Source organism: Lissotriton vulgaris, chromosome 6 (genome assembly GCF_964263255.1).
Source record: "Lissotriton vulgaris chromosome 6, aLisVul1.2, whole genome shotgun sequence".
NCBI lineage: Eukaryota > Metazoa > Chordata > Amphibia > Caudata > Salamandridae > Lissotriton > Lissotriton vulgaris.
Genome location: NC_141694.1, coordinates 1,422,447,054 through 1,422,471,025, shown reverse-complemented (window position 1 = coordinate 1,422,471,025; position 23,972 = coordinate 1,422,447,054). Strand labels below are relative to the sequence as shown.

Genomic DNA, 23,972 nt, shown 5'->3' with positions numbered 1-23,972 from the left:
ATTTCCTATGTACTTGCCAACAGTGTGGAAAGGCATTGCATATTAATCTACAGTCCAGGTCAGAATGTCATATTCCATATTCACCCAAATTCATCAAAGAAGATGGTGCTGTTTCTCATGGTGAAGTTTATAGTCTTTAATTCTTTCAGCAGTAGCCATGTGTATCGGTAGGTGTCAAGCCGGCATTGGGTACTGTTGCAGAAGAGCATCTTGTGCAGAGCATGCACCACGCTATTCACAGCAGTGTAGATGCTGTACATCAACCTCTGTGTCAGTGGGCCATGGATCATGGAGGCATTGGCAGGACTGAGATTTCTGCACCCCATGCATGAATTCTGGAATGCCTGGTGCTCATAGTCCGCCTCTGCACTGTCATTGCAAGTGCTTGTAGAGTGGTCTGTGGAGGGCTGCTTTGCTTGTACTGTCAGGAGTTCTTGGACGTTCCTCACGAAACCCTCCAGTCCTGCTATTGGTTGACTCTTGACTGAAAAGCAAATAATGGTGTCAATATTTTCTATACCTATAACAAAGAACAAATGCCTCCTGTACCATGGATTCTTCCAATTTTGATCAACTACAGAATACTTTCTTTATCTGCAGTAGAACTTTATTTACTTATTTCATTTTATACATTTGATTTAGCAGCAGCTCTATTTTGAGCCCCTCTCTTTATAAACACCAGAACTCACAAAATGCATGTTGACCATATAATTGTTTTACTATTCATTTTCCATTATTTTCAAAGAAAACAAAGTTGCACAGTCTCAATAGCAAATTTTCATAAAACACAACTCAAAAAGATATGTGCAATAAATATATATACAGTGTTGCGAAAGCAAAACAAAAAAAGCATTGACTTTAATTATCTCATTTTTGATCTATTATGCAGTCCTACTAAAATTGTGCGGTATGGGGTGTCTGGGATGGCTAAGACCTGTATACAAACTCATTTAGGGTCAAAAAGAAGAGGTCAGGGAAGGCCTATGAAAAATCTATGCATCCAAGACTGTTGGATTCCAGCCCATGTGTCTGTCCTTTTAATGTCTTTGCTTCTTCAATGTAGGGACTCCCTTGGCCTCTGTGTGGGGGGGTGCCAACATATTTTGACCTTCATGTGTGGGACCAAGAGGATTTTCAGAAGGTCTTCCTCAGGGTTGGGTGTTTTGTGTGTAGGACTCTGTGATGAAATGTGTCGTCATTTTTCTCGAACCTGATTTTCGGTCCTGGATGTATGGAACATATTAGTGAGGCGACAGGCTTCTCTTCTTAGTTTAAATTTCGGTTACCTTTCAGCGCTCGATGCCGGCAATGTGTCCAGGGTCCTGTACTTATTCTCCGCGTCCTCGCTGATTCTAGCCTCCTGTTACTGAACTTAATCAATCCCCGTTAACAGATCAAATCTCTTCTATACCCAGCATCTGGCGAATTATGCTGGAGAGTGACCAACCACTGATGGCGACCCAAACAATTTTCAGCTTAGCCATCAGAGCCACGGCCAAGAAGGCTTGAGCCTGATCTTCCAATGAAAAGAGGACAACCACTCTGACATTAGCTTCACAGATCATTCCAAATATCTTCTGAGATTTATTAACAGAGTCTGCAGATGCATCACTGGGGAGACAATCTTCATATGCAATGCAGATCCCAATCTCATTGGCTATGAGAGAAAAATGGTAGAGTCTATCCTCGCCATATTCATAGCTGCTGCCCAAGACTGCGAACCACTCCCACCCCAGTCTTTTGCAGAGCCACATCATCCCCCGGGCTTGGACCTCTTCACTCGGCACCTTCCTTAGAAATTATGGGAAGACCTCATTGCCACTTAGCATTTCGCAAGAAGCTGCAAAGCTTATGTTTGTACTTGCACACCGAGGGGCCCGAAGGCCTGCTCCATCTTCTGCACTGACTTCTCCTGTAACACCAGCATTGCCGGAGACTCACAAGCCTTCCTTCTAGTCCCAGGTGTGCCCTTCACAAGCTTCTGATCCTGGTCTTAGGCCTGGATGCTATTCACAGTTCTCAAGAAATGCAGGGCAAAGCCATCTCTATCCTTCGGTAGCCACAGATGCAAGGCTGGCTGTGCCAAAACTTCAAGAGACCCTGTCCAGTGTAACAACACTTCTCTCAGAATTTCTGTGGGCTGGGCAGCACCTTCTGGGGTTTTCTTCCCAGAGTCTGATGGCATCTCCAGAGGATTTGCTTGTAGGCAAGTCTGTTTGCGAATATGCTGCACTTCAGCTTCAAAGGCTTGGGAACGCTTCTTATATGGGGCCTGTAAATGGAATTGCTGGTGCCCTCGGGCTGTACCCAGATCCTTGAAGCTTAACATCCTCTAAAGAGCTTTCTTCAACTGGTGGAGCAGTTTCAGCTGCTCCTGCACACTAATCAGCCGAGAGCGGACCTATTCATGTGCCTTGCGAAGAACCTTACTTTTGTCCCTTAGTTTCGATATTGTATCCTGAAGCTTCAGCACGTGGTTCTCTTTCTCCAGCTGTGCATATTTCATGTTGTGGCCCTCCAATGCATGCCGGTTTTCCAGCTTTAGAGAGTTATGCTGCACCTGCAAGTCCAGGAGCTGCTTCTTCACTTCTTCATGCTGGTTCTTCAGGATCTTGTGCTGAGAGGTGAGGGCGCCGTAGCGGTTTATGGTGTCTTGCTTATCTTTGTGCAGGGCTTCTTGAGCTTCTAATTTATACACTACAAAATCTTCCTTGGTCTTCTTGTGATCCCCACACACCTTTAGGAAGGACTGCTCCAGCCTGGACCAGTGCTCGTGTACAACTTACCGCTGGGCAGAGAGCGTATCCTGCTGCTGCTTGAACTTGAGGGACTGGTTCTCTGAGTTGTGCAATTTCTCCTGTAAGTGCAGGTTCGGGTAGAACACGGACCCCAGGCACATCAAGGCCAGCGAGCAGAAGCGTGTCTGCAGAATCCCCTTCTGCCTGCGCCATCCACAGGCCCCGGGTCCCATGGACGGAGAGCTTGGTTCCTTCTGAGCGTGGGCCGGGCCCTCGGACTCCCGTTACAAAGATAAGCTTTGCAGCTTCTTGCGAAATGCTAAGTGACAACAAGGCCTTCACATCATTTCAAAAGACATGCCGAGTCACGCGATCCAGGCCTGGGGGATGATGTGGCTCTTCAAAAGACTGGGGTGGGACTGGATCGCAGTCTTGGGAAGCAGCAATGAATATGGTAAAGATGGAATCTACCATTTCTCCCTCGAAGCCAATGAGATTGGACTCTACATTGCATATGAAGATTACCTCCCCAGTGATGTTTCTGCAGACTCTGTTAACAAATCTCAGAAGATAATTGGAAAGATCAGGGTAGCCAATGTCAGCGTGGTTGTCCTCTTTTTAACGGAAGATCAGGCTGAAGCCCTCTTGGCCATGGCTCTGATGGCTAAACTGAAAATAGTTTAGGTCGCCAGCGGCGGCTGGTCACTCTCAAGCACAATTTGCCAATTGCCAGGTTTAGAAAATATTGGCAAAATCATTGGCTTAGCAGTCAAGAGGCAACCAATGGCAGGGCTGGAGGACTACTTGAGGAACGTCCTTGGACTCTTGGCAGTAAAAGCGAAGCAGCCCTCCACAGACCACTGTGCAAGCACTTGCAATGATGGTGCAGAGGCAGACACTAAGCGCGGTAAGCATTCCAGATATCATGCATGGATTGCAGTAATCTCGCACCTGCCAACGCCTCCATGATCCATGATCCAATGACACAGAGGTTGATGTACGGCATCTACACTGCTGTGTATAGCATGGCGCATGCTCTGCAAAAGATGCTCTTCTGCAACAATACCCAGTGCCAGCTCGACGCCTACCCCTTTGCATGGCGACTGCTGGAAAGAATGAAAAACTATAACCGACACCATGAGAAACTGCATCATCTACTATGATGAATTTGGGAACATGAATATTGAAAATGACATTCTGAACTGGACGGTGACAAGAATGCGATGCCTTTTCGCACTGTTTGCATGTACACAGGAAATCTGACCCTTGATGCTTATCAGATTCAGTTAGACACAAAGAACGAGCTAACAATCGTTGGTAGCCCTGTACTCCATTGTGTTTGAAAGAGCGAGGACTGTGCAAGCTCTCAATCGAAGGGGCCAAAGTAGGAATTTAACGAATATTGGATTACACTCCATTCTTGCAAGCCAAGTGCTAGAAGCAATATTACTCTGTCCTTTGCTGAATATAGTAGCGGAAAATCTTGTATTCCTGGCCAACCAAGAGAGACTAATGGAAGCCAGGCTACTCTTTTACAGAGAATTCACTTACTCTCAGCCAGCAGAGAGCAGTGGAAACTACTCTCCCTCTCTCAGTGGAACATAATGGAAGCAATGCCATCCACTTTCATCGGCGATAGAGTATTGGGTGCTCTTTTATTTTCCCCTTTCCGGCAGAGAGTAATGGGAGTCATTGCACACATTTCCACCAGGAAGAGAGCCTTGGAAGTCACCCTACTCTTCCCGCTCAGAAGAGAGGAGTAGAATCTTTCTACTCACTCCAGCCAAGACTGGCTAATGAAAGCCAACCACCTCTCCACCCAGAAGGGAACAGTAGCAGCCATGTTACCTTCTCCACCCAGCCATTATACGCTCTCCCTTTCTCACCACGGCAGTGCCAAGGAGCTTCAAATATCCTTTGACCCTGAGAGGCACCTAAAATACCCATTAATTTCAAGGGAAGCAGCGCTGGAGTGGTATGATCAGACACATCCCTTCAGAAGCTTTGGCCTGTTAGCACATCTAGCTATGTCCTCATTGCAATAACCTGATATGGGCTACATAATGAAGACCTCATTACATTTGCTGACTAATGATGCACCATTAGTTGTTAACCACTTGCATGGAGGGATTCTAAAACGAGGTACAAGGTCACTTTTCACAGGAACCTTACCGTTTCAGGTTCTAGGCCATAGAGGGTCCTGCACCCTTTTTGACCACTATTTTTTTTATTAGTTTAACACTTTTTTGATAAAGGTCTCTCTGTTACCCTTTGTTTTAGATTTGTTTGTTCTGATGTCTCTCAGCACAGTAGTACACTACACCTCCACTATAGTTTTTAAATACTAATGCTTTTTTACTTACCTTCATGATGGCTATTCCTTCAAGTGTTCAGAGATGGTAGCTGGACCGATGATCATCTCTAAATCTGAGGGATGTGGTCCATCAGCATGATGGAGGTAATGCTCTCCGCCACTCTGTCAAATATAGTACCGTCTTTCAAATGCTAAATCAACCCTCAGTAAAGAATAATTATATATGAACTCAGTTTGTGGAATCCCACACATCAAGTGACCCTGATAGTGGTAATAAAACATCAGAAATAATATATATATGATGTTATACTTTGTAGTTCTCTGAGTTAAAATGGAGGCTATCTTTGAGACATGTGAGCTGATTTAAACTATGTGCTAATTTCAAGGTCCAAAATGAAAGTTAATCAACAGATGCACTCCTGGTTTTTGCTCAGAGTCCAAAGGTTTTCAACAATGCTCGTAGCAAAGATAAGGTGTCCGGCTCGTTGCTTGCTCTGTCGCACCGGCACCATTGTAAAACACAGAAAAAGCACAATTTCACGCCACCAAACTATCGCACAGCCTTGTACACAGTTTACACAGGAAAACAATTTTTTTCATCAGAATCCATTTTAATCCACTTTTAATCCATGTTGCTTTCCAAATCTCTTCTATATTTTCTCCATTCGCATCAAAGGTGACATAATTCCACTTTTTTCAAATGCTAAGAAATTGCCCATCCCGGCCTTATTCAAAGCATGCCAGAATTCCCAGTACATCCTAGACAACCACAACTTTATTCACCCAATGCCAAGGTACCCCAAACTTAACTGTTGCATCTGATTATATTCATACTATGTTACAGGCAAGATCTATTGGCTTTGATAATATGCATAATATGTTACAGACAAGACCTATGGCTTTGCAAGACTTAATGGGTGTGCTAATAATTGGTAGATTTGATATACAACACTAAGTTCAAGAATACAAAGCTAGGAGAAGGAATTAACTCGACATTCACCCAAAAACCTCGGAAATTATGGTTGGAGATTTATATTGCTGTCAGTGTCCCCTTTTATTCACTTGTCATGTGGTGTGTCGTATCATACTCTCCCTTTTTGCAGTTATGCGTGGCATACACTTTGGCAAAGGGGAATAGAACCCCCTGTGTAATGTCATTTTGTGTGCAAATTCTACTAACGTGTTCTGCTCAGATAGATTTTTGGTGGTGCCTTTTTAAGTTATGGCTAAAGGAATAGGTTTTAAGTATGGTCAAAATCATTGGCTCTTCAAAGTCGATGATTTGTTTTTGTGTTATAATTGTTAGTTCGGTGCTTTAAATGTCTTAGTGTTTCATTACAAGTTGAACTGTTTCTTAGGTAACATTGACTACACTAATGAAATGTTTGGATTTTGATATTGAGCAAATATGGTGTGTATTTATTTGGCTGCATGGTTGAGGGCACACCTTAACAGCGCTATCCATCATCCAAGTTTTACATTGAATTAAGGTAAGTACATTTTTATTGGTAGCATATATATTTTCTTTATTGTGGTTGTTTTATAGTAAAAAGCTGTTTTTCATGTGTGATTAGTAAGCGTTGATGCATATAACTTCATATAATTTAGATGCTATTAATGTTTGCCAACTATTCTATGTGTTCCGGCAATTAAGTTTTGAGGGATCACTGAAATAATATCGAGGGACAAAATATCGACTTGCAAAAATATCGTGGACAAAATATCGACAGTCAAAATATCGAGTTTGTATCTACAAACAGGTAAGTACAAAAATATCGAGTACAAAATATCGTTTACAATAATATAGTTGTAAAAAATATCGACTTTATTAAAAACAGTGTTAAATTAAATTAATATTAAAATGTAATTACTAAAATATACTTAAAAATACTTAAATTCACTTATAATAATTAAATAACAAATGAAAATAATAAAAAAAAAAATTACAATCTTATTTGTTAAAACATATATATGTAGTAACATACTATAATTAAATAAGATCCTATTATATTACCGTACGATACCAGAAGTGTAAAAAATACTATTCCCACTCCAAAGAGTGCAAGCGTAGGGAAAGCGTTGGATAGCGTAGGGGTTAAAATTACTATTCCCACTCCAGTGGGTGCAACAGTAGGGAAAACTGACCCTGAACCCTAAAAATACCCCTTTACCCAAAAACCCAAAACTGACCCTGAACCGTAAAAATACCCCTTTACCAAAAACTGAAAACTGACCCTGAACCCTAAAAATACTCCTTTACCCAAAAACTGAAAACTGACCCTGAACCCTAAAAATACCCCTTTACCCAAAAACTGAAAACTGACCCTGAACCCTAAAAATACCCCTTTACCCAAAAACTGAAAACTGACCCTGAACCCTAAAAATACCCCTTTACCCAAAAACGGAAAACTGACCCTGAACCCAAAAAATACCCCTTTACCCAAAAACTGAAAACTGACCCTGAACCCTAAAAATACCCCTTTACCCAAAAACTGAAAACTGACCCAGAACCCTAAAAATACCCCTTTACCCAAAAACTGAAAACTGACCCTGAACCCTAAAAATACTCCTTTACCCAAAATTAATTAATATTATTTAATTACCAATTAATTATTAATTAACAATAACAATAAAGTAAATATATTAGCACATTAGCTGTAATTAATTTAATTTAATAATTAATATTATTTTTTCCCAAATAATTAATTAACAATTTCTAAAAATTATATATATAAATAAATTACTCTAATTAATGTAATTAACTAATTAATATTATTTAATTACCAATTAAAAATATGTACAAAATTATATTAATTAAATAACTGATTAATATTAATTAATTACCAATTAATTATTAATTAAAAATATTTACAAACATATAATAATTAATTAATTATTATTAAATTACTCCCCACCATTATCCCCTATTAACCCAACATCCCGCTCCTAAACATTAACTACAATTTATATTACTATTAATAAAAACAATTTATTTTTTTAACCTTTTTTCTACATATTATTGAAATTTTTTTACTTTGACTATTTATATATTTTTTGTCGATATTTTTGTACTCGATTTTTTTTATCATTATTTTAATCGATATTTTGACCAACAATATTTTTGTTATCGATATTTTATTATTATCGATATTTTTAACTCGATATTTTGTCCATTCGATATTTTGGAGTCGATATTTTGTCTGTGCACCAGTTTTGAGATCTGGTATGCCAGTTATTTGACATGGTCCTTGCTCAGGAATGTTTGGTATAATATTTTTAAGTATTGTTCCTGCTGGCTCATTTAAGTTTAAACTGACCTCTTGTAGGTCCTGTAAAATATTTTTTATTTTAGTAATATTAGGTGCATGGTTATGTTCCCTAAGACTTTCAGGTATTAAAGATTTAGTGTTCTTCCTGCTATAACTTCTATTTGAAATAAATGATGCATTTTCAGTGCGCTTTATCACTGGTGGTGCTCTGCTTACTTAAGCCTGTCTTCTATATTTTAATGACAGCTTTGTTTTTTGATTTTTATATATTTTCCAGATTCTGACAATTTTCTGTGGGCTTTATAGTATAGAAAATATTTATTTATAAAAATCGATCTGTTATATACATGTTACCTTTGTTACATTGTATGTACACCTTTTACCTTACAAGTTAGATGTTGTATTTTACCTTATTTTAATTGTAGAACTGTACTTTGGAGGGCAGGTTTGTGTTGTTTTTGGCTAATTTCTCTTTTGTTGCAGATTTTGAGAGGAAAAATGAATTAGTTGTATGTTTATTTTTTAATCTAAAATTGAGTTATTGTTTGTTTGTTTTATTTTTTAATATGTTAAATTGTTATTTTTAATGGAATTTTAGTTTGCTTTTGTGATGTTTTTTTATCGAGTAATTTGGTATTTGTGTTTTAGTTTTCTTCTTTTAGTGGATGCAACTGTAATTTGAAAATATGAACAAGTCTGCATTCTTTAAATTATTTGTCAACGAACCTTATATATTTTGTTATTTTTGATCAAAAATCTACTTTCAACAATGAATTGTATTGTTGATACTAAGTGAAAATTTACTAGTATTTTCTCAACAGCAGAAATGATATAATGATTATATTTATATCAAGACAGGTTCATCCAAACAGTGCTTTACATATACAGTAAAGAAGATAGCTATAGGGTAATTGTCACTATACAATGCTATTCCCAATATGTAGTATATCACATATTTATATATTAAGTAGCCAGCTCTTTGAATGTATAACACACAGTTCAGAGGTGAATTACTTAAGATAGAAAAATAGCTTTCCCTACATGGCTAAGGCACTTTTCCCTTCCATGTGTCAATTCAGTGATTCAAATCAGTAGCTCAGCCAAAGCAAATTATGCACCCTGAGCAATACATTTCTCTTTTATATGTTCATGGTGTAAATATACACTGCAGCCAGCATATGACATTTAACTCTCACACCACTGGAGTAATTTCTGCAACAATGTACATTGGCTTTATTAGAGAGTGAAATAAACCAGTTGGTTGAAAACTAATTTTGCAGTGCCATTTTAGGGCACAACATATGCGCTGTAGCATTGAATGGCAGTATCACAGCTCACAGAGTCGTAATACCAGCACAAATATTGTCAGATACTCCTGGGTGACAACGAAGGAAAGTCAACTTACATACAAATCTAGTGACATACAGTCTTTGGAAGCACAGTGATACAAAGATCAAGATAAAATAATGTTTTTAAAACAAAAGTTTAAAATTCATAGTGGGATTTCAAACTAAAGAAAAGTTAAATATATAAAACCAGCAGCACATCCCGACGTTGTCCAGGAGGAATCATGGCTCAGGGCCCCCGCCCGCACTGACGTTGTGCAGTATTATCCCTCTATGTTTACTTTGTATGCTTTTGTAACCTGCCCACGTCACTTTTTCCTCCTGTAATGCCCCGTTTGCTACCTTCTCCCGATTGTCATTTTAGCTTTAAGCTGACTGCTCCACTTTGTACGCTTTTGTAACCTGCACACGTTTCTTTTTCCTCCTGTAATGCCCCGTTTGGTACCTGCCCACGTCACTTTTTCCTCCTGTAAGCCACCGCTCCTCCTCACGTTTGCTTTGCTCACTGCTTACTTGGTGCCCTAACTCATCCACCGCTCACCGCTCCTCCCCGCCGCCGCTTCTCACTGCCTGCCCGCCAATCCTCACCGCCTGTCCCCTGCTCATGTCCCCTGCTCCTCCACTCGTCACTGCTCCTCCCCGTGCAATCTCTGCTGCTCCTCCCCGCGCTGATCTCCGCCGCTCCTCGCGCTCGTGTCGCTGCTCCTCGCGCTCGTGTACTCCGCTCCTGATGTCAGCACGCAAGTCGCGACCGGCGCTACTTTGAAGGGACTACTTTTTTTGTAACTTATATATTTTAAATAACGTATTTATTTTTATTTATATAGCCTATGTGCATCTGCACACCCTGAGGATTACAACGATGTATCTGGTGGGTGGATTGGCGCTTTGGTTTCCGAGTTTACCCGCCTAAAAGCCTCAAAGTTCTTCCTTTATAATAGTAGTATAGATATCAGATTGGTGGTTTAACTCAAGAAATCATTGTCTCAGAATCTGCAGTTCCATCAAAAGTACATTTTTCATGTCTTAAAGAAAATATTGCATCCCACAACAAGGCTAGTTACAACATCCAGCAACAGCCTCTTCCTTTCTTCAGGGAACTTTATTTAGAATTTGCAGGCTGGTAACTACATTACCTGGCAGTCATACAGGGATAAGATTAGAAAGAAATTATTTGATTTCACAGATCTTTACAGGACTTTAGGAACATTTTATGATCAGAAATTCCATGAGGATAATATGCCATGAGGAACTTTCGTCCATTTTCTACACACCTCAGGCCTCCAAAAAACAACAAGCAAATCATTTCCTTTAGGTTATCAGGGTGTATAATGATTCACATTTCTAAAAATAGTGAAATTAATAATACTCCTGAAAGAATAATTGTTAATAACGCACTGTTATATTAATTCCTAGAAAGTACAACACCCAACAGTGTACTTAAGGCTCCCAAATCCCTCCTGCTATGAGCAAACTAGATAAAGTCAGCAGCAAAGCAGACTTGGGAAATGAAAGCAGAGAGCCATCAATCCTATGTCTATGTAGCTTGCAGTCATGAAGAGAAAATGAGAAATGCTGACCTAGTCTCGAATAAATAATGTTTCAAATGAACCTCCTGGTATTTATGTGAGTCTCAAAGTTAAGGGTTTCCATTTGCTTGGGAATATTTATATTCAGTAATTTAGTAATTGTTTTGAAATTGTATCAATTCTGTACAAAGCCAGAAGCCAAGTTGTTCAGTTTGATCATTGGCCTTGCATAGGTTCTAAACTGCTTTTAAATAACTTTGACAATCAGTTTGATGTGAGATGCCTATCTCTTACCTCACATAATAAACTGCTCTGGTTGAATCAAATGTATACACACTTTTATGCATTACTATAATTTAAGCTTCTTTTTTTGTGGATGAAGAAGAACACACAAACTAATGTAAAAATAGGCTGTGAAGAGCTACTATACAATAGTTGAGCCCAAAGTCCATCTAGAAGTACCGGTTTTATATCAGACTTTAAGGATATCCACATAGGGTACATTTACACAAAATGTATGTTAGTGATCCTTATACAGACATTGTAATATAGTGAATTATTTTGTAGCAGTATTGTGGTTGTTTTATAGTGAAAGGTTGTCTTTTATGTGTGATTAGTAAGTGTTGAGGTACCTCCCTATTGTCATATCTAGATGTTATTTTTACTCTGGCTGTTCAATGTGTTCTGGCAATAAATTTTTAGGATTGGTATACCTGGGAGTTGGCCTGGGGCTTGTTCAGGAATGTTTGGTATAATATTTGTAAAAAACAACGTTAGTAATCAAGAACAAAAATAGTTTTCTATCTAGATTTACTGTACAGCACATTGACCAAAAGCAAATGTATTTCTTGCAAATATTGTTACAAGTATAGTGTGTCAGTAGTAAAAAGAACAAAGCATAAAAGAAAATGAAGATCATTTCAGCTAAGAACCACATATAGTGGATTTAATGGCAAAGTACATTTATGCAAGTGTGCCTCTGCACCGAGAAAAGACATCGTCTCTCAGTGCGTCAGCTGGAGGGGCGCCTTCCTTCGGCACTTGCTGCTGCAGGGCGCGTCGGGCAAGTAGATAGTTGAACTGCTCCAAACCACTGTGTGTTTTTTCTGGGCAAATGTAGGCATATTTATACCTTGAATGTGCCGAGTTTGACGTATGATTGGACTTAATAACATCATCAAAGACTTAGTTCTTTGAAATCTCCATGATTTCGTAGATAAATTAGTATTCAGGCAAGGTGAAGTCCCTAGCTGCTGAAGGCGGGTTTTTCCAAGAAATCGTTGTGAATTCTCGGAACTTAGTGGAAGTAGCCATGCCATATTTGGGCTGCATAGGCTCAGTCTAAATAAGGGTATGATTTCTATGCCTATATAAGGATTGGGTGATTTATACCTATATATGGGCATGAATCAGGAAAATTACACTATGGTCCTAGATTCATACATAGCACCCACTCCACTATATTAAGTTCAATAAAACTAAATGTATAAGCACTGAACATATATAAGGCTAGTGTTTACAATCCCACCCACAATACAAATTGCATTTGAAAAGCGGTTGTTCACATGAAATGAGTATAAATTTGCATGAAAAGCAGGTCTTAATAGATATGAAGCATATTATGAGGCATACATTCTAATCTTTTATCAAATATGAATTTACAATCATGAAATGTCTCTTAAGGTACAGAAAAAAGGTTGAGACCATCCCATAGCATAATATACAAACTTGTTCCGTTTTTAGGACAAGGCCAAATATTGTCATTTAGGAAGTTTTTCAAAAGAAATCTTGTTCTCTAAGAATAGTTCTACAGCAGATTACTCGGTGCCAAAAATTCTAATTTGGAAAAAGTTCAAATTGTTAGACGGTTTGTTTTGAAAAAACGAAGGCCGAATTTTAGAGTTCAGGGAACGCTGTGTGCATGAATCAAAAGATATTCTCGGTGTCAGGAGAAAACATCAGATCGTCTAGGCTGGCAAAGAAACCATCTACCATAGTAGGTGAAAGTGGAACCACTGCAGTTAGCAGTTCAAATGTGCATAGATGAGGATCATCGCCGTCAGCGTTTGATGCATTAGCAATGTCCGCAGTAGGTGGTACCTGTGTGCCTGTATTGTCACGTATCTCACCCTCAGTTAGACTTGCCGGTGAGACCTCAATGAATGCCGTCATCAGAATTGGCAGCCGTTGGGGGCAACACAATGCATGAGTCGTTACCGGACCTAGCAAGGAGTCAACATTCGATGGCAGGACTGATGGAAGTGTAAGACAAATGTCCAAGAAGCATTCTTCTCCGCAAAGCAGGCATTGCAGAACAGGTAGGATGCAATCTTGCCTGATTGGTCTGAACGAAAGGAACCAAGTTGTGTTCAGATCTCTTAAACGAGCCAAGCCAAGAATCTGTTTAATGCGCTCACGATACCTCATGGCAAGGAGAGCTTGTTCCATGGTAGTCTCAGTATCGCTGGTGACTGGACTTGCCATATCGGAGCAGACGGAATAAGTCCCAAAATGAGAGACAGGCTGGCGAACACAGAGTGCACAAAAATGGTGTTAACAGTCCCGAAAAAATTGTCTTAAATACATGGGCGATGCCGTTGGTATCAGACATGTTTACGATTTGACCTAACATTTCCGTGAAGTGTACTGGGCAATTTGTTGATAATAATGCATGTATCCCTGCAGAAGTCCTTGCAACCTGCAGATCATACATTTCTCTGGACGAGGTCAGTGACACAGTTTTTTGCAAAAGAATGGCTTTCATTCTGCTTAAAGTATCAATTCATATAGAAGAGATATTCAGTGAAGGCCATAACGCCGTCTCCCTGTCTGTCTTTCTCTTTGGATACAACACTTGCATACAACAAGTGACCCTGGATGACACACTAACTAGATACGTTTTTCCTGGCAACATGCCACAACAGCTGTGGTCATTGAGCATAACGTAGCTGCCATTGGATAGCTGCCTGAAAATTGGTTCTATCACTGTGGAGGGTGTACCGTGCAGGTGGCAAGAGAGGTTATTTGCAAAACCTTCGCAGGCTCCGTGTAAATTAATACCCTGGCACCAAAGTGTACCACATAGTCAAATTTTTCCACTAAGGAATACCTCTTTTCCCCCATTCCAACATTTGTGTGTGTAAGGTAAAGTCCAGGTTGACCTAATGTATTCTTTACCTAACCTTTCATACAGGCCCACTGGTATATGCTGTAGACAATACTGAAATTGGAAAATCGTCACTGGTATCATGATGGTGCCATGTATTATCCATTCAACGACAGGCTTCTCAGAAACTGTCAATGGTTATCTTTCCAGTTTTTAATGCTCAGCACCGTAGAGTCTGCTCTTCTTTGTGCCAAAGAGATTTGTTAACTGTAAGGTTAAATACAGCAAACAATGACGTTGTGTTGATTAGACGCCATGGCACGTAGCCTGAACGAAAATTTTGTAACATCCAGCCTAGCTGCATTATAGAACGTAATTGAGACTGGCCATGTTTTAACATTAGCAAGTCCTGCTCTATTATGTCAATTGCAGAGGATACAATGCTGTTCAAAGAATATATTCTGGAGAACAGTCCACTATGGGGAGAGCTTTCTCTAAATTAATACGATCAATTTCTTGTATTCTTTCTGCAGTTTCCATTTGCGTTATTTTCCAAGCTTCGTTGTACGCAGCTTATATACCAGCGTATATGAAACGTTTTTGACGTGGTTTGCCAGGCCCCATTAAGAAATCTCGCAAATCATTTCCTTCTTCAAGTATTTGATTTCTGGAAGTGTAGATTTCTGTAGACTTTCAAGGCATAGCTTTCCTACACTGTATGTAGTTACTATCCCTGGATGTCGTCTCTGGGAGTATCTTGGATCTGGCCTATTTGTTGTGAACCCTTGTGTTTTGTTCAGGAATCTATCTTGACAGTTATTCGTGTCTGTGGGCCAGATTAAGCATTTTTTCCAATCAGGATTACTTCTGTTTTGTTTCAAAATATAGGGTACGTCTATTTCCTCTTCTGTTGTAACATTATTGTCAGATGTGGGTTCAGGTATAGACAGTTTATTTAAATCTTTTATCTTAGCTAGGCCAAGACAAGATGTTAGTTGAACAGTGTCATTTAAAAACATTATTTGTTCTGGTATTATGCAGGCTCTGAATAAGGCTTCTAAACCTTGCATCTGCCAGTCTTTTGTGCCCCAGACAGTTTTTGTGTCAATGTTGTCTTTCCAAAAGTCAAAACCGAATGTAGATAGCTGAGCATAAATGTTTGCAGAATAAATTTGTTTTGTATTGGTCAACATTGTTTTCATTCCTGTCTTATACGTAAGTTTGAAAAAAAACGTTTCTGGATTTGTAACATTAAACCCTGAGAAGTACAGAAACTTTTCATTAAATGTTTTTGAGCTACCCTTTGGTGGCGTTGGACAATGTTCCCATTGATTATAATAAAAAACATTTCTAGGGTTTGCAGATTTATGCTTAAACAATACATTTGATTAAAATAATGATTAAAACAATACATTTGTTCATAATCTGATGAACCTTCTAAGTATTCATGTTCTGTGAATTTAGCTGACATTTCTAAGTCTGTCATCATGTTATTAACAGTTTCAAAGTCCCAATCATCACTAAATGAGCTGGGTGATACAAAGTCACTCAAAGAAACCTTGAATTGGTGTGGAATCTTCAGCAATTCCACCGAGCCATATATGTCATAATCCGTTCTATCCCATGCTATACCACCAGGTATAGGAACGGATGTTATGTTTACTGATGACAGGCCTCTTCTTTCACGATGAGATGATTTGTGAGGTTTCAGGAGCAAGTTGATTTTCTTGCTTGCTGTATCCATTGTACTGTATTTTCCATCTATTATTTTTCCCAAGCTTAAGACAAGAATGAGCCAGAGCAGGAGGAAAAGTACGCCTAACACAATCCAAAATTCAATTCATGGTGAAACCAGATATATTTGTTCAAGTTGATGAAAGGGTTCTGTTATTTTTTCGTTGCAAGTTTTAGTTGCTGGCGTATTTTCAGGTTCACTGGGATCCTCAGAAAATGTATCAAAGTTGATGAAATAGCCTGAGGCAGTTCTGTCAATTGTTGGAATTGCATCAGGATTGTTATTAATCTTTGGAGCTGCTTCTTCCATGGTCATCTTTGTGTAGTAAGACGCTGCATTGTTGTAGACAGGTGTTTCTTGACGAACTGTTTTTTGGGTATCCAGAGGCACACGTTCCATGGCTTTGTTGCATTGTCCTTCTTTTCTTACTGCAGATTTATCAAAGGTGATCAGTCTTTCAGTTTGAACCTCTTGGATTGTAGCAAGATTTGGTCGTCTGCTACATCTTGGGAGTCCACTGGGTCTACCACTTATTATCGGTCACATGATGTGGTTTGACCAGGTCGATGGACACAACTCTGTTCTCCCTTTTACCAGCACGGGGCCGTAGTACTAATGATCTTGTTTCGTGTATAGCTTAGCCAGGTACTGCTTTTCTGTAAGAAGGCCCAAATTCCTTCTTCACCGTGATCTTTTCCCTGACTAGATCCCCAATCTTTGGAATCCAGACAGGTCTTGCTGGGACAGGTGGTTTCTCTTCAGTGGCTGTTGGCTATTGTATCGTGTTACTCAGACTTCTTCTTGTTTCATTTAAGTCCTGTAAAACAGCCAAACGATCTTTGACATCCAAGGGTTTTAGTTCCACCACTGAAGTTTGACAATCGAGGTCTTTGATTATCATTCTAGTACCAAACAGTAATTCATATGGAGTGATTCCCCCCAGAGAATTTCTTGGAAAATTGTTAAGAATACGTTGGACACTTATTAGATGTTTGACCCACCCATCACCTGAACCTAATACCGTAGCTGTTATGGATTGCATTATGTCATGTATTTTTCTTTCCACTACTGCATTACCCTCAGGATGGAAGGGACTAGAATACCGCAATGAAATGCCCAAGCTAGCCATGGCCTCTTTGTAAGCTCGAGAGCTAAACACAGGACCCTGGTCAGAATGTAGTGTGCCGATTGCGTATGTGCCGATAAAGACTCTCAAATCCTTTATAACAGTTCTGGCATCAGCCGAGCGCTGGGGCCACATCCAAATAAATCTTGTCCTAGTATTTGTGGGGGGAAACCTCCATGACATCGATGTAAATACATCGTGGTGCTATCGCACCGCGACTTTTACATCGCATTGCCGTTGGCATCGCAGCCTTTTAGTGCGCATGCTACAACAGCGCGATGGCATTAACATCGCATGCAATTACAACACATGCGATGTTAAAAAGCCATTACTACGCAAGAAAATGCGACTTTCATAAAAAGGAACAAACATATATTTTATATACAAAATGAGAACGGAAAATTGCATTTTATTAAAAACGTGCTAAATGGAAACAGTTACAAAAGGGGCTAACATATATTTTATATACAAAACGGAAAAGGGGTGAGACAAAGCAAAAAACGGGCTGCAGGCTAAATGGAAACAGTTACAAAACGGGCTAACATATATTTCATATAGAAAACAGAAAAGGGGTGACACAAACCTTTTGCAAAAAGGAGAACAGAAAAAAATGTCCTTTTACTAAAAACGGGCTAACACATAGCTTCGAATGACTGCATCGATGACAGTAAGAGGATGTGGCCTGATGGATAGCTCTGCCGACTTTGGTGTTGTCAACCAGGGTTCGAGCCTCCTATCACCTCGCCATTACATTTGTATTACTGTATTACGGATGGATGCCAAACTTAAAAGTGCAGTGCTACATTACCTTTTTATTTCTGTATTATGGATGGATGCATGGATATGTGCTGGATGAATGCATGGATGGGTGTATGGGTGGATGAATGCATGGCGGATGGATGGATGCATGGCGGATGAATGGATGTATGATTGTATGCATGGATCAGTGGATGAATGGATGCCGGATGGATGAATGGATAGGTGTATGCATGCATGGGTGGATGAATGGATGGCGGAAGGATGGATGCATGGGTGTATGCATGGATGGGTGGATGACTGTATAAATGGATGCATGGATGGGTGGATGAATGGATGGCGGATGGGTGAATGGATGGCTGTATGGATGAATGCATGGCTGGGTGTATGGATGGATCCATGGATGGGTCGATGAATGGATGGGGGATGGATGAATGGATGGGTGTATGCATGGATGGGTGGATGAATGAATGCTCAGGCTCGCTGATGGGGACGGGGAGGGTGAGCAGGCATATGGGGTGTGAGTGAGCGCGCATGGACATACAACAAACACAAAAAAGGAGGGATACAGAGGGCAGAGGTGCACGCAAATAGAGGGGAATAGAGGGCAGAAGGGCACGCAAATAGTGGGAAACAGAGGGCAGCAGGGTACGAAAATAGAGGGAAACAGAGGGCAGAAGCCCACAAAAAACTATTGAAACAGAGGGCAGAAGGACACAAAAAACGAGGGATCCAGAGGGCAGAAGGACATAAAAAACGAGGGATACAGAGGGCAGAAGGGCACGAAAAACGATGGAAACCGAGGGCAGAAGGGCACAAAAAATAAGGAGAAAACGATTGAAAACAGAGGGCAGAAGGACACAAAAAACGAGGGATACAGAGGGCAGAGGTGCACGCAAATAGAGGGGAACAGATGGCAGAAGGGCACGCAAATAGAGGGAAACAGAGGGCAGAAGGGCACGAAAATAGAGGGAAACAGAGGGCAGAAGTGCACGCAAATAGAGGGGAACAGAGGGCAGAAGGGCACAAAAACAAGGTAGACAGAGGGCATAAGGGCATGAAAAACGAGGGGAAAACGATTGAAACAGAGGGACAAAAGCTGTGTGCCTAGCGGATGTCAAACAGGACATCAGCAATGCTGCGAGCGTAGGCCTTCCCTCTACAGCCACGGATGCACAAACCAGAGGGAGGCAAAGCAAGGACAACGCAACATAGTACACACTTACTGATTCCAAAGTCTGTCCACAGGTCACGACACAGGTGACCTGTGGACAGACTGTGTGGGCTCAAACATCGCGTTGTCATGTTGCGCTATGTTAAATCGCCGATGTGACACGCGATCCAATTACATTGCTGCATTTGCTTCGCAACTACGTGTGATGATATAATGGCCGGTGATACGGCCTTTGCGATGTAATTGCCACGATTAGAAGTGCCGCGATAACATTGTGTGCGACGGATCGACATACAACCATTTGTGGGACCGCGTACGTCTATGGCGACGTCTGTGTGTAGAAATCCTGATGCTGTCTAACAATGGTGTCTGGACTGGGTTGGCTATACTATAGTCAGGTACCTGGTGGTTTTCGAAGCTGTGATCTTTGTAACAGGTGTCACAGTTAATTCCGAATTTGTAAACTTCGACGCTTATTCACGGCTACCATTACATCTCTTCTAATTCTATTAGAGATTCCAAGATCCCTCGATGTCTCAGACCCTCTCCCATATGTGCTTCGTGAACCAAAGCACCTCTCTTGTTCCTGTTTGGAATTACTCTGTCCCCCACTCCAGGGATTCAAGCAAAAGGAACAGAGTTTGCATCAATTATGTATGTATTACCGAGTGGATAGTTCACAGGTAACGCTGCATAGCTACTTTCCATTGAGGCTTTGACTGCTAGCAATGTTTCACCGTCTATCGTTGTTTTTGAACGATTGATTGTAGCTACGGAAGTCTTATGCATAGCTGCCTTTGCGGCTTCATCAGCCAATGAATTCCCTGCAACGTGAACGCCATCACGCTGATGACTCAGTGTGTGAATCATGTGAGTCTTTTGTAGTTCTTTCTGTAAAAGAACTATTTTTTCCCAAAGCGTTTTGTTCTTAATTGTGCCACCTTTTGTGTTCTTGAAACCGTTTCAAACCCAGTTCTGCAAGTGCTCCTTGTATGATTCAACACAGAAATATGAATCGCACACTATTAGCGATCTGTATTTTCAAGCGCCATCTTGAAAGCCTGTAGTTCAGCACGCTGAGCTGTACAGTCTCCGAGTGATTGAGTTTTAGTGACCATCGGTCTAAATTTACCTTCGTGCCAGCGACCTTTAACAATCGTGCACGCAGCACTATAGGCTTGTTTACCCCCAATTGCGGGCTGTGCTGGTCCGTCTGTATAGATTATACATCCGTAATGTTCTAGAGGCAGAATTTCGGTCAGCAGGGGACATTCGTGTTCGTATTTTAGGAATTCTTGTGTCTTCAAGTAGGGGTCAAACACGTATTCAACGTCTTTAGCAGCAAGAGAGTTAACCCACTGTATCCATCTCGGATTTGAAGCCTTAGCATTGGGAATGCTTGCTTTCGTCACTGCCTCTAAGGCAGGTACAGGTGTAACGATCATTATGCATTTACCCTGCGCGAGAGCTCTCTCCTTTGCTACTGCAGTTTGAACCACTGTCAGAATTTTCTCTGTTGAAGTGAATTTTATTTCAGCTTGTGTGTACAAGTGGGATTTGTATGCTATTGGTACCTTTTCACCTTCATTAAAAGTCAGGTACGTCAATCCGCATCTCCCTGGGATGATTCAGATCACAAGGTTGCGCGTGTTTTCGCGTGTTTCTAACTGTCTTTTTGTTAACATATCTGTTTGTACTGAACGCAAAATTTCTGTATGGTTTTGAGTCCAATTTGTTGGTTGGAAATCAGGTTTGATTAGTTCGTAGAGACGTTTAACCCTTTCTGCGTAATTCAGAACATAATTTCTTCCGAAATTCAGGAAACCTAGAATTGATTGTAAGTATTTCAGTGTTTTTGGAGGTTGGAGCAGCGCACATTTCTCGAGAAAGTTAGCCGTCAGGCTTTTGCCTTCACTTGAAAGTTCGTATCCTAAGAATAGGACGTTGAGGTGGGCAATTTGTGATTTCTTAAAATTGAATTTATACCCTTCAGATGCGAACCCAAGTATTATGGTGTTCACTCTCTTCAAGTGCACGTCCAAATCATTGTCTGTAAGATAGATGTCATCGACATAAGATAATGCCTCATCATTGTACATTTGTAGTAACTCTGTTACTCTGGTTGAAAATAACCCTGGACTATTCTTGAATCCTTGGGGGAGACAGCAAAATTGTCGCTATGCCCCCAATATTGAGAAAGCGGTCAAATGCCTGCTTTCAGGTGCAATTGTTTTGACAGAAAAACCCATTGTAAATTGCTAATGTGGTTTTATATTTTTTCTGCACAATGTTATTCATCAATGCTGCACTGTGTGCATTTTGTACTGCGAATGTTTTGCAACAGGAGTTTAAATGTCTATAATCCAAAACTAGACAATATCAATTGTCTGGTTTGGAGACAGGAAACAAAGGATTGTTCATTGATGAGGTGCATGTTTCAATCACCCCTTGGTATTCAAGTTGATTTAAAATCTCCCTGACTTGTTTTTTAGCTTCTTGCTTAATTGGATACTGTCTTTGTGCAGTAGGCTGATTTTTCAACTGGATTTTATGTTGAGTAGAGTCCTCATCCCATCCTAAGTGATTTTGTATATAAAGCTGGAACCTGAGGCATATGTGTATTTTTTATGAATTGGAATGTGATTTGAGAAGGCTGACATAATTATCTCTTCTATAATTGTCAGTACTTGTTTGGGCATTATTGGCGACAATACCCGTTCTTTCATCTTGTAGTGGGCCATTGCGCATGAGCGGGGGAGTAGTGTACCTGAGTAATGCTCATGCGCAATTTACTTCGGTGCTCACACATGCGCATTCAGTTGCTTTTCTCTAGGACTACCCAGAAAAAGATACTGCCTAACACCTGACACGATCCGTTTATTTAAACCGGGGGTTTTGCCGATGCTGATTTTCTTTCGGCAGATGCGTGGACATGGGTAGGTTGTAAGGAGGCAGCACCCGCACTCATTTGTAAGTACACCATAGATGTAATGTCTGGCACTGTGAGCACTCGGCCCAGCACTCTTGACGATTGGCTAATGTGCCTCTATGCTCCTGTTTATGTGCTTATTGTTTCCACAGCCTGGTTACTCGCGGGCGTCCTTTATTCTGACCACGTAGGATCACTACACGCAGTGCTTGGTGAGCCTGTTCTTTGAGTACTGGTAATTCTACAGTTTGGACGCTTGTTCTAAGTAAATAAACTATGACAGGATGTTTTGTTTTATGGGGCACATAATGCGTCCCGAACCAGATTGAGGCCCACGTTATCCCTCCTCTCCTCGCGACAGGCTATGTAGGGTAGGGCCCCCCCTTTTTTGCCTAGTTACGATTGACCTGTCTTGTGTGCCTATTTACTCAATTGTTTATGTGTAATTGATGTTCACACAAAAGTGGTACATGCTGCGGCATCAGGTTGGTACTGATGCTGACCTATTACTTTGTCTTTCTTTTATTTTCAATTTCCTAGGTATCATTCAGCAGTGGCTTCCACCGAGTAGCTGCGACCATTATAAGGGTATACAGGTTTCTAGTCCGCCCTGGTTGGGATAAGAGGGTCATTTTTACACCCACTATTTCACGTGCACTTTATTTTTACTTGATGGTCCTGACGAAGCCCTAACGACTTATTGGCAATGGAAACGCGAAACATGTTGACCTTCACAATTGACACCTAGGCAGAATAGGCCTCTTTGGTCATTAATTTCTAGCAGTATTGACTGCTAAGGGTATACTTTTGAATCTTATCGCTGCATGTTTACCCTTGCATTAGTTTTAAATTATAACACTGGCACAAATTTTTTATTACCCTCCTTTTGACCCACTCCCCGCACACCCGCATGCACCATCCGGCATTCCTCTAAAAAGGTCTCCGACAAAGTGACCCTTCGGGGGACCCGCATGGAATTGCAGCGCCGGCCCTACGAGGAGCAAACGCCCGATGATGAAGCATGACACTCTTCGGGGTGTGTGAGGGCAACAGAGGAAACAAAGTGTCTTTCCCTCTCACAGTTTTGGGTCTTCTTTTCCTAGGAATCACTTTTTCTTTTTCTTCTATCTTTTTAAAGTATGGGTGACTTTTTGCACCACGATGCATGGGTGACTTTTTGCACCCTGGCATAGGAACTTTGTCCTCTTTTGTTAAAATACTAATACTAGGAGCACGGACACTGGACCTTAATAAGCTCCTTGGTCCCCCCCTCTCTCCTCCTGATAAATATATTTAGCACGGCTGTTTAGCCGAGGGACCGTTAATTCTATCCTTTTTTCTTTCTTTCTGTTAGGCACCTTGTGACAGGATCACACCATTAGTGGGACTTGGTTCTACAGCATGCCTGGACTCAATTGCCATGGTATGCCGTGGTTTATTGCCTCACTTCCGTAACTGTAGATGTGCAGAATATATTCAACAGATAACCCTTAAAGATATCAATGTTACATTAAGTACCTTTATATCCCAATATTTTTAAGAAATTGCTGGTGGCCATTGGATTGTTCGTTATTACGTAGCAGTATCACAGGGCTATATCTCTTGTAGTACGAGGTGCGGTCCAGGTATGACATTAGGACAACCCTTTAATGGTAATTTATGTGGCGATGAAGGGTATTGTACGCAAACCATTTGGTGCTGCAATTGTCAGTACTTGTTTGGGTAGTATTGGCGACAATACCCGTTCTTTCATCTTGTAGTGGGCCATTGCGCATGAGCGGGGGAGTAGTGTACCCGAGTAATGCTCATGCACAATTTACTTCGGCGCTCACACATGCGCATTCAGTTGCTTTTCTCTAGGACTACCCGGAAAAAGATACTGCCTAACACCTGACCCGGTCCGTTTATTTAAACCGGGGGTTTTGATGATGCTGATTTTCTTTCGGCAGA

At 40.7% G+C, this 23,972-nt stretch overlaps 1 pseudogene; it reads right to left on the bottom strand.

Annotated features, from left to right (window-relative positions):
• Positions 1-1,849: 1,849 nt before the first annotated feature.
• On the bottom strand, positions 1,850-2,971 carry LOC147708952 (Golgi integral membrane protein 4-like; annotated as a pseudogene).
• Between the last annotated feature and the right edge of the window lie 21,001 nt (positions 2,972-23,972).